Genomic DNA, 14,185 nt, shown 5'->3' on the forward strand with positions numbered 1-14,185 from the left:
TATAATTATTGTGGCATTTAGGTTAAATATTTAAACTTAGGAATATATTTGCCAAGCTTGAAGGCACATATATTGAAGTTCTCATATGTTGGATATTTATGTCTGGACAAAATTGCTCCTGTTCTACTCGATCTGCTATTATAATTTTGCCCAGTGTTTTGAAAGGACTGAACAAATTGTATGAGCAGAAAACAAATAGTAGGCCAAGAGTAGGCCAAGAATATCTAGAACAAAAATTTTTATGTTTTCTACCTAACTTTTAAGTATGAAAAATAGAATTGCTAGTAAGAATCTTCTCACAAAGACTTAGCTCCTTCCCTCAACTGGATGGGTGGCTCCTAGGAGTCTTAGTTGGTTACAGTGTACTTTCTTGTCAACCCTAACATAACTGGGGCTACTTAGTCCTAATCTAGTCCAGGCGGTGTGGTAACTTTTCCATCTTTGACTTGCACGTATCCCAGTTACAGTCCTTTTGTCCATTAATGACAGTTCACTAGTCTGCTGGATGCTGAGGCTTCACTCAACTTTTTAATAGGTGAAGAATAACCATTTGAAAGACTGACTAGTAGAGCACTCAAGTATGTATGCACTCGAAAATATGAGTCTCTATTCAAAAGTAATGTACTGAAATGTCCAGTGTAACATTCCAGGGGCCATCAAGATGCCCTTAAACATGTGTGGTAAATTAGGATCTTCTTTTGCAAATTTATCTTGATATTTACTCATTTCAGTCCCTAGAGAGTTTCTCACTTCCCTCCGTTGGAAGTCTGTGGTAATCTCACTGTTGCTTGCCTATATACACACTGTGATCCTGCTCTACGCCACACCTTTCTGATTTTTAAATGGCAATGGCAAAACCTAGAATACTTACTGGTACCTGCAGCCCCTTGATACATGGTTTTATGCTATCTTATGCTGGCCTGGAATTCAGTAGCTAGCCGAGTCTGACCTCAAACGCACAGCTATTCTCCTATTTTAGTCTCCAGTTCTGAGACTACACGTGTGAGGCACCATACCCTCATGGGACCTATACTCAAACTATCTCTGGATTTGAGGAATTCTATTTAAAATATATGAAGTTGCTGTGGAAAATTAACATGATTCTAGAGAACCTGATTAATCGATTTAATTTCTTGTACCCGACACTCCTAACAGAGCTCCTTGCAAGTTTTCTTACATCCCACAAGGACCCTTGCTTACTGACTTGGTGATGAGGACACTGCAAGAAAACTCTTGTTTCTATGGTGTTTAAGTTAGGAATGAAATAGGCACCTATTTGTGCCATGCAAATACTTATGGATACTATCTACATTGTCTATATTTGAATCTATATTTATCTATCTAACCTCTACATTTATAGCTGTTTTAGAAAGTTCTCAAGCAATTAATAGTGAGTGTCCATTATAGTATTAGTGGTCAGTAATCATAGCCAAATTCAGAAGCTAGAGGATGAACCAAAGTAATTAGTTGGTGATCCCAGAATGTCAACTTCTACTCTGGACAGAATCCAACTTGAATGGATGCCTAAAAGCAATTCCTCCGTTGGTCTTTCTTCCTCTATCTTTGGCTCCTTCTTAGCTCTGAACTCAGTGTCATAATTCCATCATGCTGCAGTGTCTTGAGATCAAGGCAGAGTGATAAATTCATGGCTACATCCGGATACAATAATAATGAATTCTTACATTCTTGAGACTGAGAAAATAATACAGTAATACTAATATATCAAAATGAAAAGGCAAAAAGAAAATAAAACATTTTCAAAAGCTGCAACAAAAGAAGCATCACCTTGGTTCATATTGATCTGCTTCCAACAGCATTGCATTAACTTGGTAAGTGACTCTTCCAAAAGGCACCCTTGGTTGAGCTGATGAACATAGAAGGAATACATAGGCAAAGAATTCTGTTTTGCTCATTTTTACTCTTTCGCCCCTACCCTCCCCTTCTCCATATTATGCTATTTTCGTTAGTATTTACATGTAAACACATTGAAGAAGCATAGGATATAGATAATAATCACAACACATTTTATTTTATCCAGAAATATAATCATCCAGTTTGATTTCAGAGTCTTAACTGGTCTTATAGCCTATTTATGGATCATACCACAGACCTGGGAAGTCAGGATCATTCTCAATCAGGTAATAAGATTTTCATTTCCTTCTATAAATCAAAAACATGATTCTGCTTCACCAGATTCTCTCTGAAATCTCTGTTAACCAATATATTTTCTCTGAGAAAATTAGGGATGAGTGCAGTATTTTCTGAGCAGACCGTAAAATAGCCAGAACAAAGTCCATTAGGTCAACAGAATGCAGCTGAATTGCAGCCACAGCCCACCAGCCCAATGGATCAGAGAATGTGGTAAATAATGTCAGGGGCGGACCAGCCCATTCACATAATCACATCATATCCTCCACCTGTATAGCTACTCTTCAGCTGGAGCGTGAGGACACCATTGGTTGCGTTTCATTCTCTTCAGGGTCACTTCCTTCCCACAACATATTTCATCCTCTACAAGCTAGTTTAACCTGACATTGTCAAAAGGGTTGAGGAAAGAAACAAAGGGGGAATGGTACTTGTTTTCCTTGACAGTGCAATGCCATGGTCATGATGCTGTATGCAAGTAAACTCTTCACCAAGTAATATGCTTTTTAAAGATTCTGCAGTTTCTGGAGACAATGAGTTCTCTTCTCTGAAGCCTTCTGAATCGAGGTAAATATACAGCTATCTTCAATTAAATGCTAGGGACTCTCAGACCCACAGTCCCATGTTTCTGCTACTGTTTTCTTGTCTCATCATGAAGGCCTGGATCTAGTGGAAAATGCATCGTGTATCCTTTTCCCAAAATTTCCTTTTTGTGCAAGGACTGCAAGACTTTGGACTGAGGATCCTGTGGGAGCAGTATTTTCTTTCTCAACCACCTGACACTTAAGATGTTATTGTCTCTAAATTTTCCAGCCGAAAGCTGCCTATTTCTACAATTAGAGAATCTTCAGCTAGAAGGGTCTCTGTTTTCTAACAACAGAGACATCTGAGAGCAACGTCCGGGTATACCTCAGACCAACTAGGTTACTATTAGAAAGCAGTTCCTACTTCAGCTTCTCCAAAGATGGATAGTGTGGGTGAACGTTTGGGGGAGGGAAAGAAATAATGAGAAAACATCTGTATCCAAATAAATCACCATAAAAATCATCTATAAAAATGGTAGGCTTTGTACAAGGCACTTTGTCTCTTGTAGTTGGCCTCACAAATTCACCCCAAAATCATGACTAAAGCAGTAAAAGTGTTTCTTAAAGGTACCATAAAAAAATTTGTTGTGGAAGATTAAACATACCCCCAAATCTCAGTAGATTAAAGAATGTAAGATTCATATGTTGCTCTTGTTGTATACTCTCAGCCATGCTGTGCTCTGCGTTGTCCTCCTGGATGCTCTGCAATTGAGGCCAACAGCCCAATCACTATCTGGAACTTGTAGGAAGAACAGAGGCATGACATATCACAAGCTAGATCTTATTTGTCTGCCTTTACTAGAGTTAAACAGTAAGTCATTGCCTTGATGGAAAGAAGTAACTGCCAAAGAATACATACTCCGTTTTCTAAATCTAATGGTCAGTGCTCAACACTTTTCTTGAATCCTCCCATTGCACTAGACGCAGTAAGTTGATTCCTCCATCTTCAACATGCATTAGTGAACTTGAACTTACTTAAGTATCTTAATTTATGTTGTTTACTCTTCCTACTCTGGCTGCCTAAGATTCACCGTGATCTTATTTTATCAATATCTACGTTCTCAGTGATCTAGCCTGGTCCATGAACAACAACTGTAAAGAATGGATCTTTAACACTCAGTTCTCTCCTGAGTTCCAGATCACTGCATCCAACAACCCATTTGATATCCATGCTTAGATGTGTAACATCTTTCACAAGTTCAGTATGAGCAGATTTAACGTCCTCATTTCCCTCTGCATACTTGTTTATGATCAGCCTTTCTCAATGTACCAAGAAGACTAAGCAAGCCAGGTGTTCTGTGGTATTTCCTACTTTGCTTGTGTGAAAGCAAAATTGTGTTCTATAGTTTTTACCTATCCATCGTTTATGTAAATTACATAATATCTACCTTTTAAATATACTCTGAATAAGGTTTATTATAACTTTGATAGTTAGTGACGAAGTTAAGACACCGTCCTCTCATCTTTGGACTAGTTTGTGTATTGATCCAAATTCTTATCTCTGTATCCTTTTCTACACTCCTTTCCTCCATAATCTTTTCTGCATTGTATTTAAAGTATCTTTAAATTTTTCTCGTGAATACCTGCTACATTTGAAATAAATTTCAAAGTGTTACTTGAGAGACCTCAAATAAACCACATCTTCAAATTACAGTTTTATTCCTTCTTTACTGTCCTCTGTGCTCCCTGGATTTCCTGTGTGTAAAGCACACAGGATAGAGTATTATCTCAACACTTTGTGCTTCACATCCTTCCTATTGTACAGATCTCCCCACAGATATCTACATTGTTCTCTCTCATGTTTCCATCAAGCTCTTTTTAAGAAACACACCATTTATGAAGGAATTCCTCTCTCTTTCTCCCCCCTCTCAAACACACACACATACTTACACACATATACACAAACATACACATACATATACATATTTGTGCTAAGATGCACAGACAATACACACACACATATGTCATCTATGTCCTCCTAACTTGACCATGATTTAATAATCTCAGTGATCTCAATGACATTTATAACATTAAGCTATTTGTTCTATTATTGATTTTTCCTACAAGAATACAAATTCCATGAAAACTGAATCATTTTTCTCTTCGGCAATGTACTTTGCCATATGTATACTACTTTTTGATATATAACATTTTCTATAAATTGTACATTTGAATGAATAAGTAAATGTGTGTGTGTTAGTCCTCAAGAGTCCCTTACTTGTTTGAATTGTTTATCATTGTGTCTCTAGAACTGTGTCCTATGGCACACAGGGGTACTCTATATATATTCAGCAAATAAATACATGGAATTATGATTGTCATAAAAGAAAATGTATATCCATAGTAACATAATACTGGTCTTGCATGATTCTTCATTGCCAATATTCTCACTAAGCCCTGTGCCCAACTCATAGAAAATCCTGATGAGTATATATTGAATGAAGTATTTTTGTCATGAAGAATAAATGATCCTCCATACATCAGAATTAACAATATGGACACAATAAAACTGGAGGGATGGTATATGGTTAAAAGGAAATTATCAATGATTTCAAAGACAAAAATGCAATAGAGTGATCAGGTCTGATAAGACTAAAAATCTTAAAATACAGTGGAGAAGGAGAGGCAGGAATATGGGAAGGGGACGTGAGGGGAGGACTAGGAGGAGTGGAGGGAGGGGCCTGTGAATAGGCAGTAAAGTGATTACATTTTAAAAAATCAAACAAATAAAAAATACAGTGGAGTTAAAATCAGGCAAGATTTTGAAGAGGTTAGCAGAAAAGGAAAAAATAGTGAAAGTGTCCAGTGGAGAAAAGAATCAACTATACTGTGTTACCACTAGGTCTCATGGTTCCTAAATGTTTGCATGAGATTACAGGATTGTAATGCCAACCTCTGTGTTGTGAAATGTTGCCTTTCATCTTCCTTTAGGCTATGAGACTCACATAGCAAATCCTGATACAACTAGAGAGACATCTGTGCCATATAGGTTACACTGAATTTTTATAAGAATTCACTGGACATATTAAAACTCTCCTGTAAAACATTTTTTTCTGGAAATTGGAAATAGATTAAGCTGCATGAAATGGCAATAGCAGATTAATACTATAGCACAGCCTCTGGTAGATAGTCTAATAAAGGATTCATTCTGTGTAGTTACAAAAATACAGAGTCAAGTGAATTTTGTGCTAACTTCTACTTGCCACCTGGTGGCTTTAATTAACCCGTCTTGTGAGTCACTGTGCCTTTATAAATTCCATTTATATTGCTTTGTGAGGATATGACATTTACTTCTTCACACCATTTTGATTTTTTTTTTCAATTATTACCATGAAAAGGTATATTGAGCAAATGTCACCGCAAAGGAAGCCCTGACCAAGTCATGGAATTCCTCTGGGTGACCAATATTGAGTGCTCTAAAGTAGCAATATAAAGAAAATGCCTGGGCTTTCATAATGTGACTGTTAATCCAGGGATAGTATCAAGTGACTTAAGAAAGATAACGCAACTAACCCAAGAAAAATCTAGGCTGTGATTTGCAAAGCATTGAGAATTCCTTTTGTATTTGAATTCTCTAAGCTAAGCGGTGCAGAGTTATTTTGATCTATGATATATCAGAACCACACTTCCATGATTTTGGTATTCATATAATAAAAGAAGTCACTTGATTTCTCTTAGGTACAATAGTATATGTCAGTGATCAGGAAAGTTACTGCATCAAAAACATCTGCACGGTCCCAATTCCCCTAGCTTCCAGGACAGAGAAGGTTGCACTTTGTATATCCAGAGCCTGGAAAGCTTTCAGTAAGTAAGACAACTTTGCACCCATTTATGAATTAGTACAAAATACAAATATTATGACAAAAGAAAAATAGTAAGAGTGCATAATGAAATGATGCATGACTTTCCCTTAAGATGATATCATCTCCTCAAAAGAATGGCAGTTCAGTGTCCAAGTGGGTTCCATAGTAATGGGAAGAGGGACTGCCTCTGACATGAACTGATTGGCCTGCTCTTTGATCACCATCCCTTGAGTGGGGAGCAGCCTTACCAGGCCACAGAAGATGACAATGCAGCCACTCCTCATGAGATTTGATAGACTAAGATCAGAAGGAAGGAGAGGAGGATCTCCCCTATCAGTGGACTTGGGGAGGGGCATGCGTGAAGAACAAGGAGGGAAGGTGAGATTAGGAGGAGAGGAGGGTGGGGTTTATGGGGGGATACAAGGTGAATAAAGTGTAATTAATAAAAAAATAAAAATTATAAAAAGACGAAAAAAATTCCATAGGAATTATAACTTTTAAAAAGAGTGGTAGAAGACAGATTTTGAAGTGTAAAATAAGGATGAGTCCCAACGCCATGTATAAAGCAAGCATCAGGTGTAAGACAGAGTATGGAAGAATAGATTATGCTACTTGGTTGCTCTCCTGAGGAGGAAAAAGGAAGCAGGACATGCTCTCTTACTCCCTACATGCAGAAGAGGGGCCTGGAAACAACATACTGACATCTCCGCCATGGTGATGTCCCAACAAACTCCTGTGCCGAATCAACCATTATAATTTGCAGACTTTCTGAGTCTACTGATTGACAGCTACACAGTGTGTCTTAATGGCCTCCTCTTCACCAGCCAATTTAAATGAAAAAGAAGCAAAATTACATAGAACAGAATAAGGATCAAAGGCTAAAATGGAAAGTAGGCAAAAACAGATGAAAAACAAAACATGCTTCACCAGACATCTCATACGAAAATAGCAAGTGGATCTTTCTAAGTACTAGTTACATCATGAAAAATGCCTGTGACAGTTTTGAGGTGTGTAGGCTCTTCATCATGTAATAGAACATGCTAGCAGTGCTTTCTTGATAGCTCCCATTAACAAGTTCTTATTTTAGACTCTTTTTTTTAATGATGGCAACTGTCTTCTTTGTGAATAGACTGGGCAACCAGAAGCTTAATGACATCTGACTGCTTAGTAATTCTCAGCACTCATATCAGGAAGAGGGTGGTCAATGGTTTTACTGGTATTTCACATCTGATATTACAACTCTTTCAACTGCATATGATCTTGAGCTGTCCAAGAAAGATAATTTCTCTTGTGCATATTCAGCTGTAGATTCCATCGACATGTAGCTCTCCACACATAACAAGTGCTATTTTTTTAATTTATTTTTATTTTTCTTTTTAGTTACAATTTGTTAACTCTGTGTCCCAGCTGTATCCCGCTCCCTCATTCCCTCCCCGTCCCCAACTCCCTCCCTGGTCTCCTCCCTGCCCCTTTCCAAGTCCACTGATAGGGTAGGACCTCCTCCCCTTTCATTTGACCCTATTTTCTCAGGTATCTTTAAGGCTGGCTGCAAAGTCCTCCTCTGTGGCCTAACAGGACTGCTCCTCCCCTTGGGGGGGGGGGGGGAGGTCAAAGAGCCTGCCCTTGAGATCCTGTTAAAAATAGTCCTTGTTCCCCTTACTTTGGAAAACTACTTGGTTACTGAGCTACCACGGGCCACATCCAAGCAGAAGTTCTAGGTTATATCCATGGATGGTCCTTGGTTGAGTGTCAGTCTCAGAAAAGACCCTGTGCCCAGATATATTTGGTACTTGTAGAGCTCCTATCCTTTCCATATCATACTAACTCCCCTTCTTTCATATGATTCCCTGCACTCTGCCATGGTTTGGTTATGAGTCTTAGTGTCTGCTTTGAAACAATGCTAGGTACAGTCTTTCAGATGCCTTTTTGCGGTAGACTCCTGTCATACATTCAATGCACATCCCATTTGTCTTTCTAAATGAGGATTGATCATCTTCACCCATGTCCACTTACTTGATTATCTTCTTTAGGTGTGTGGATTTCATTATGTTTATCATATCTTGTAGGTCTATATAAGCAAGTATATACCAAGTTTGTCTTTCTCCTGGGATACTTCACTCAGAATGATCTTTTCTAGATCCCACCATTTGCCAGCAAATTTCATGATTTCCTCCCTTTTGATTGCTGAGTAGTATTCCATTGTGTAAAAATACCACAATTTCTGTATCCATTCCTCTGTTGATGGACATCTGGGTTGTTTCCAAGTTCTGGCTATTACAAATAAAGCTGCTACGAACATGGTTGAACAAATGTCCTTGTTGTGTACTTGAGCAAATTTTGGGTATATACCTAGGAGTGGTATAGCTGGGTCTTGAGGTAGCACTACTCCTAATTGTCTGAGAAAGAGCCAGATTGACTTCCAAAGTGGTTGTACCAGTTTACATTCCCACCAGCAATGAAGGAGGGTTCCTTTTTCTCCACAACCTCTCCAGCATGTGTTGTCACTTGAGTTTTTCATCTTGGCCATTCTGATGGGTGTAAGGTGAAATCTCAGGGTTGTTTTGATTTGCATTTCCCTAATGGCTAATGAGGTTGAGCATTTCTTTAAGTGTTTCTCTGCCATTTGATGTTCCTCTTTCAAGAATTCTGTGTTTAGCTCCGTTCCCCATTTTTTTAATGGGATTACTTGGTTTGTTGCTTTTCTGCTTCTTTAGTTCTTTATATGTACTGGATATTAGCCCTCTGTCAGATATAGGGTTGGTGAAGATTCTTTCCCAATCTGTAGGCAGTCGTTTTGTTTTGATGACAGTGTCTTTTGCTTTACAGAAGCTTTTCAGTTCCATGAGGTCCCATTTATTGATTGTTGCTCTTAAAGCCTGTGCTGTTGGTGTTCTGTTCAGGAAGTTGTCTCCTGTGCCAATGAGTTCTACGTTGTTCCCCACTTTTTTTCCAACTGATTTAGAGTATCTGGTTTTATGTTGAGGTCCTTGATCCACTTTGACTTTAGTTTTGTGCAGGGTGATAAATATGGATCTATTTTCATTTTTATGCATCCAGTTGGACCAGCACCATTTGTTGAATATACTGTCTTTTTTCCATTGAATATACTGTCTTTTTTCCATTGAATGGATTTGGCTTCTTTGTCAAATACCGAGTATTCATAGGTGTGTGGGTTTATTACTGGGTCTTCTATGCGGTTCATTGATCCTCCTTTCTGTTTCTATGTCAATACCATGCATTTTTTTTGCTGTTGCCCTGTAGTACAGCTTGAGATCGGGGATGGAGATACCTCCAGATGATCTGTTGTTGTACAGGATCGTTTTGGAGATTCTGGGTGTTTTGTTTCTCCATATGAAGCTGAGAATCTTTTTTTTTAAGGTCTGCAAAGAATTGAGTTGGTATTTTGATGGTGATTTCATTGAATCTGTAGAATGCTTTTGGCAGGATGGCCATTTTCACAATGTTAATCCTACCAATCCATGAGCATGGGAGATCTTTCCATCTTCTGAGATCTTCTTCGATTTCTTTCTTCAGAGACTTGAAGTTTTTCTCAAACAGGTCTTTCACTTCCTTGATTAGAGTCACACCAAGGTACTTTATGTTATTAGTGGCTATTGTGAAGGGTGTTGTTTCCCTAATTTCTTTCTCAGCCTTTTTGCCTTTGGTGTACAGGAGGGCTTCTGATTTTTTTTTTTTTTTGAGTTGATTTTGTATCCTGCCACTTTGCTGAAGGTGTTTATCAGCTGAAGGAGTTCTATGGTTGAATTTTTAGGTTCGCTCATGTATACTATCATATCATCTGCAAATAGTGACACTTTGACCTCTTCCTTTCCAATTTTATCCCCTTGATCTCCTTTAGTTGTCTTATTGCTCTGGCTAGGACTTCAAGTACTATGTTGAAGAGATATGGAGACATTGAGCAGCTTTGTCTTGTCCCTGATTTCAGTGGGATTGATTTAAGTTTCTCTCCATTGAGTTTGATGTTGGCTATAGGCTTGCTGTATATTGCCTTTCCTATCTTTAGGTATGTGCCTTGTATCCCGGATCTCTCCAATACTTTAAACATGAACGGGTTTTGGACTTTGTCAAATGCTTCTTTGGCATCTAAGGAGATGATCATGTGGTTTTTCTCCTTCAGTTTGTTTATGTGGTGGATTACATTGATGGATTTCCATATGTTGAACCACCCTTGCATGCCTGGGATGAAGCCTGCTTGGTCATGGTGGATGATATCTTTGATGTGTTCTTGGATTCGTCTTGCAAGTATTTTATTGAGTATTTTTGCATCAATGTTCATAAGAGAGATAGGTCTGAAGTTCTCTTTTTTTTTGTTGGGTCTTTGCGTGGTTTAGGTATCAAGGTGACTATGCCTTCATAGAATGAGTTTGGTAGTGTTCCTTCTGTTTCTATTTTGTGGAATAGTTTGAGGAGAATTGGTGTTAGCACTTCTTTGAAGGTCTTGTAGAATTCTGTGCTGAAGCCATCTGGCCCAGGGCTTTTTTTGGAGGGAAGACTGTTAATGACTGCTTCAATTTCCTTGGGAGATATAGGGCTATTCAGTCTTTCTACCTGATCTTGGCTTAATTTTGGAAGAGTGAATCTGTCAAGAAAAGTATCCATTTCATTTAGATTTTCAAATTTTCTGCCATATAGGTTTTTGTAGTATGACCTAATAATTGTTTGGATTTCCACAGTGTCTATAGTTATGTCCCCATTTTCATTTCTGATTTTGCTGATTTGGATAGTTTCTCTCTGCTTTTTAGTTAGTTTGGCTAAGGGTTTGTCTATCTTGTTGATTTTCTCAAAGAACCAGCTTTTTGTTTCATTGATTCTTTGGAGAGTTTTATTTGTTTCTAATTGATTGATTTCAGCCCTGAGTTTGATTATTTCCAGTCGTCTGCTCCTCTTGGGTGTATCTGCTTCTTTTTTTTTTTTCTAGGGTTTTCAGTTGGGCCATTAAGTTGTTTGTATGTGATGTTACGAATTTCTTCTTGCAGGCACTTAGTGCTATAAATTTTCCTCTGAGCACTGCTTTCAATGTGTCCCATAAATTTGGGTATGTTGTGTCTTCATTTTCATTGAATTCTAGGAAGTCTTTAATTTCTTTCTTTATTTCTTCCTTGACCCAGCTGTCATTGAGTAGTAAGTTGTTCAGTTTCCATATGCGTGTCGGCTTTTTGTTGTTTCTGTTGTTGTTGATATCCAGCTTTAGTCCAGGGTGGTCGGATAGTATACAAGAGATTATTCCAATCCTTTTGTATCTGTTGAGGCTTGCTTTGTGACCCACTATATGGTCTATTTTTGAGAAGGTTCCATGTGGTGCTGAAAAGAAGGTGTACTCTTTTGAGTTTGGGTGAAAAGATCTGTAGACGTCTATTAGGTCCATTTGATTTAGGGATTCTGTGAGTGCTTTTATTTCCCTATTTGGTGTCTGTCTGGTTGATCTGTCCCTTGATGAGAGTGGGGTGTTGAAGTCTCCCACTATTTAAGGTATTAGGATCAATGTATGATTTAAGCTTTAATAATGTTTCATTTACAAATATAGGTGCTCTTGTATTTGGGGCATAGATATTCAAGATTGTGATGTCCTCTTGGTGGATTTTTCCTTTGATGAGAATATAGTGGCCCTCCTTATCTTTTTTGATTAACTTTGATGAAAGTCTATTTTATTAGATATTAGGATGGCTACTCCAGCTTGTTTTCTGGAACCATTTGCTTGAAAAACATTTTTCTAGCCCTTTACTCCGAGGTGGTGTTTATCTTCGTTGCATAGTTGTGTTTCTTGGATGCAACAGAAATTTGGACACTGTTTCCGCAACCATTCTGTTAGCCTGTGTCTTTTTATTGGGGAGTTGAGTCCATTGATATTGATAGATAGTAGTGACCAATGCATGTTAGTTCCTTTTGTAATGGAGTCGGTGATCTTACCCTGTTTCATTGCTTGTTTTCCTTTCATTTTTGTTGGGACATTATCTGTATGCCCTGTTTTCTTGGGTGAAGTTGTTTTCGTTGGAGTTTTCCTTCCAGTATCTTTTGTAGGGTTGGTTTGCTGTGTAGATATTGCGTAAATTTAGTTTTGTCATGGAATATTTTGTTTTCTCCATCTATAATGATTGAAAGCTTTGCAGGGTATAGTAGTCTGGGTTGACATTTGTGATCTCTTAGAGTCTCCATGATACTTGTCCAGGCCCTTCTGGCTTTCATAGTTTCTGATGAGAAGTCCAGTGTGATTCTGATAGGTCTACCTTCATATGTTACTTGGCCTTTTTCCATGGCTGCTTTTAATATCTTTTCTTTGTTCTTTAGATTTAGTGTTTTGACTATGATGTGACGTGATGTGTTTCTTTTCTGGTCTAGTCTATTTGGAGTTCTGTAGGCCTCTTCTATATTTATGGACATCTCTTTCTTTAAGTTGGGAAAATTTTCTTCTTTGATTTTCTTGAAAATATTTTCTGGACCTTGGAGCCTGGAGTCTTCTTTTTTATCAGTTCCTATTATTTTTAGATTTTGTCTTTTCATAGCGTCCTTGATTTCTTGGATATTTTGTGATTGGAACTTTTCTGATTTTACTTTTTCTTTGAGAGAAGTATCAATTTCTGCAAGTGTGTCTTCAGCTCCAGAGATTCTCTCTTCCATCTCTTGTATTCTGTTGGTGATGCTTACTTTTGTGGTTCCTGATCTTTTCTCCAAGTTCTCCAGCTCAAGGGTTTTCTCGTTTTGTGTTTTCTTTATTGATTCTAATTCTGTTTTCATGCCTTGCACCATTTCTTTCATCTGTTTGAATTTGGATTCCTGTCTCTCTACGATGGTCTCTATTTCCTTATTTCCTTTTTATATGCCACTAATTTTATCTCTCTTGTGCCTCTATTTGTTTGGCTATGTTTGCCTTTAAGGCTTTTGTCTATTTCTTCTTTCTTTACCTCCAATTGACTGGCCAACTCTTTGAAAGATTTGTTCATTTCTTCCTTCCCTGTTTGTTTTTGGATTCTGCAGATCAGACTGGTACTGTCTCTCTCTGGCGTCTGAGAGTTCTTCAGCAAGCTGAGAGAGGTCCCGTGTCCTTAGCGTGTGCTGAGGACTAGCTGTACCTGTGGGAGAAAAGTACGCAGGTGCAGACGGGGCAAATGCAAGTGTGTGTGTGTGTGTGTGTGTGTGTGTGTGTGTGTGTGTGTGTGTGTAGGTGTGCATGGACGTGTATCTCAAGGGACAGAGTGATGGCTAATGTTGAACCCTTGAGTGTGTGGGAGAGGCTCTGTCTGCACTGTATATGTCGCAGGCGCTAGTGATGATCGAAGCGCAATTTCTGGCATTAACTGCCTTAACTCCTCAATTAGACCCACAGAGCAGGAACTTCAATGTCCCAAGTGCCCCTCTGTTTCCCAAAGTGGGTATATGGGTGGGAGGGGGTTTGATGCCTGCCTTCTGTTTTAGAAGGACCCAGGATCTGGGGATCAGCCGATTCTCAAGGGTGCACTAACTTACAGACAGGTCACTTGGCAGAGATCAGGCTATCTGAGCTCTCTGCTCTCTGGTTTGGCCCTGCTTCTTTGATGTGCTCCACCAGCTCCGTGCTGCTGTCACTGCCAGGTTATGAGGTCTTGCTGTAGCTGGAGATTTCAAGGTGGTCATGTCAGTAGGGAGCGGGGTAACCAG

The sequence above is a fragment of the Psammomys obesus genome, unplaced genomic scaffold (genome assembly GCF_907164565.1).
Source record: "Psammomys obesus unplaced genomic scaffold, mPsaObe1.curated_primary_1811, whole genome shotgun sequence".
NCBI lineage: Eukaryota > Metazoa > Chordata > Mammalia > Rodentia > Muridae > Psammomys > Psammomys obesus.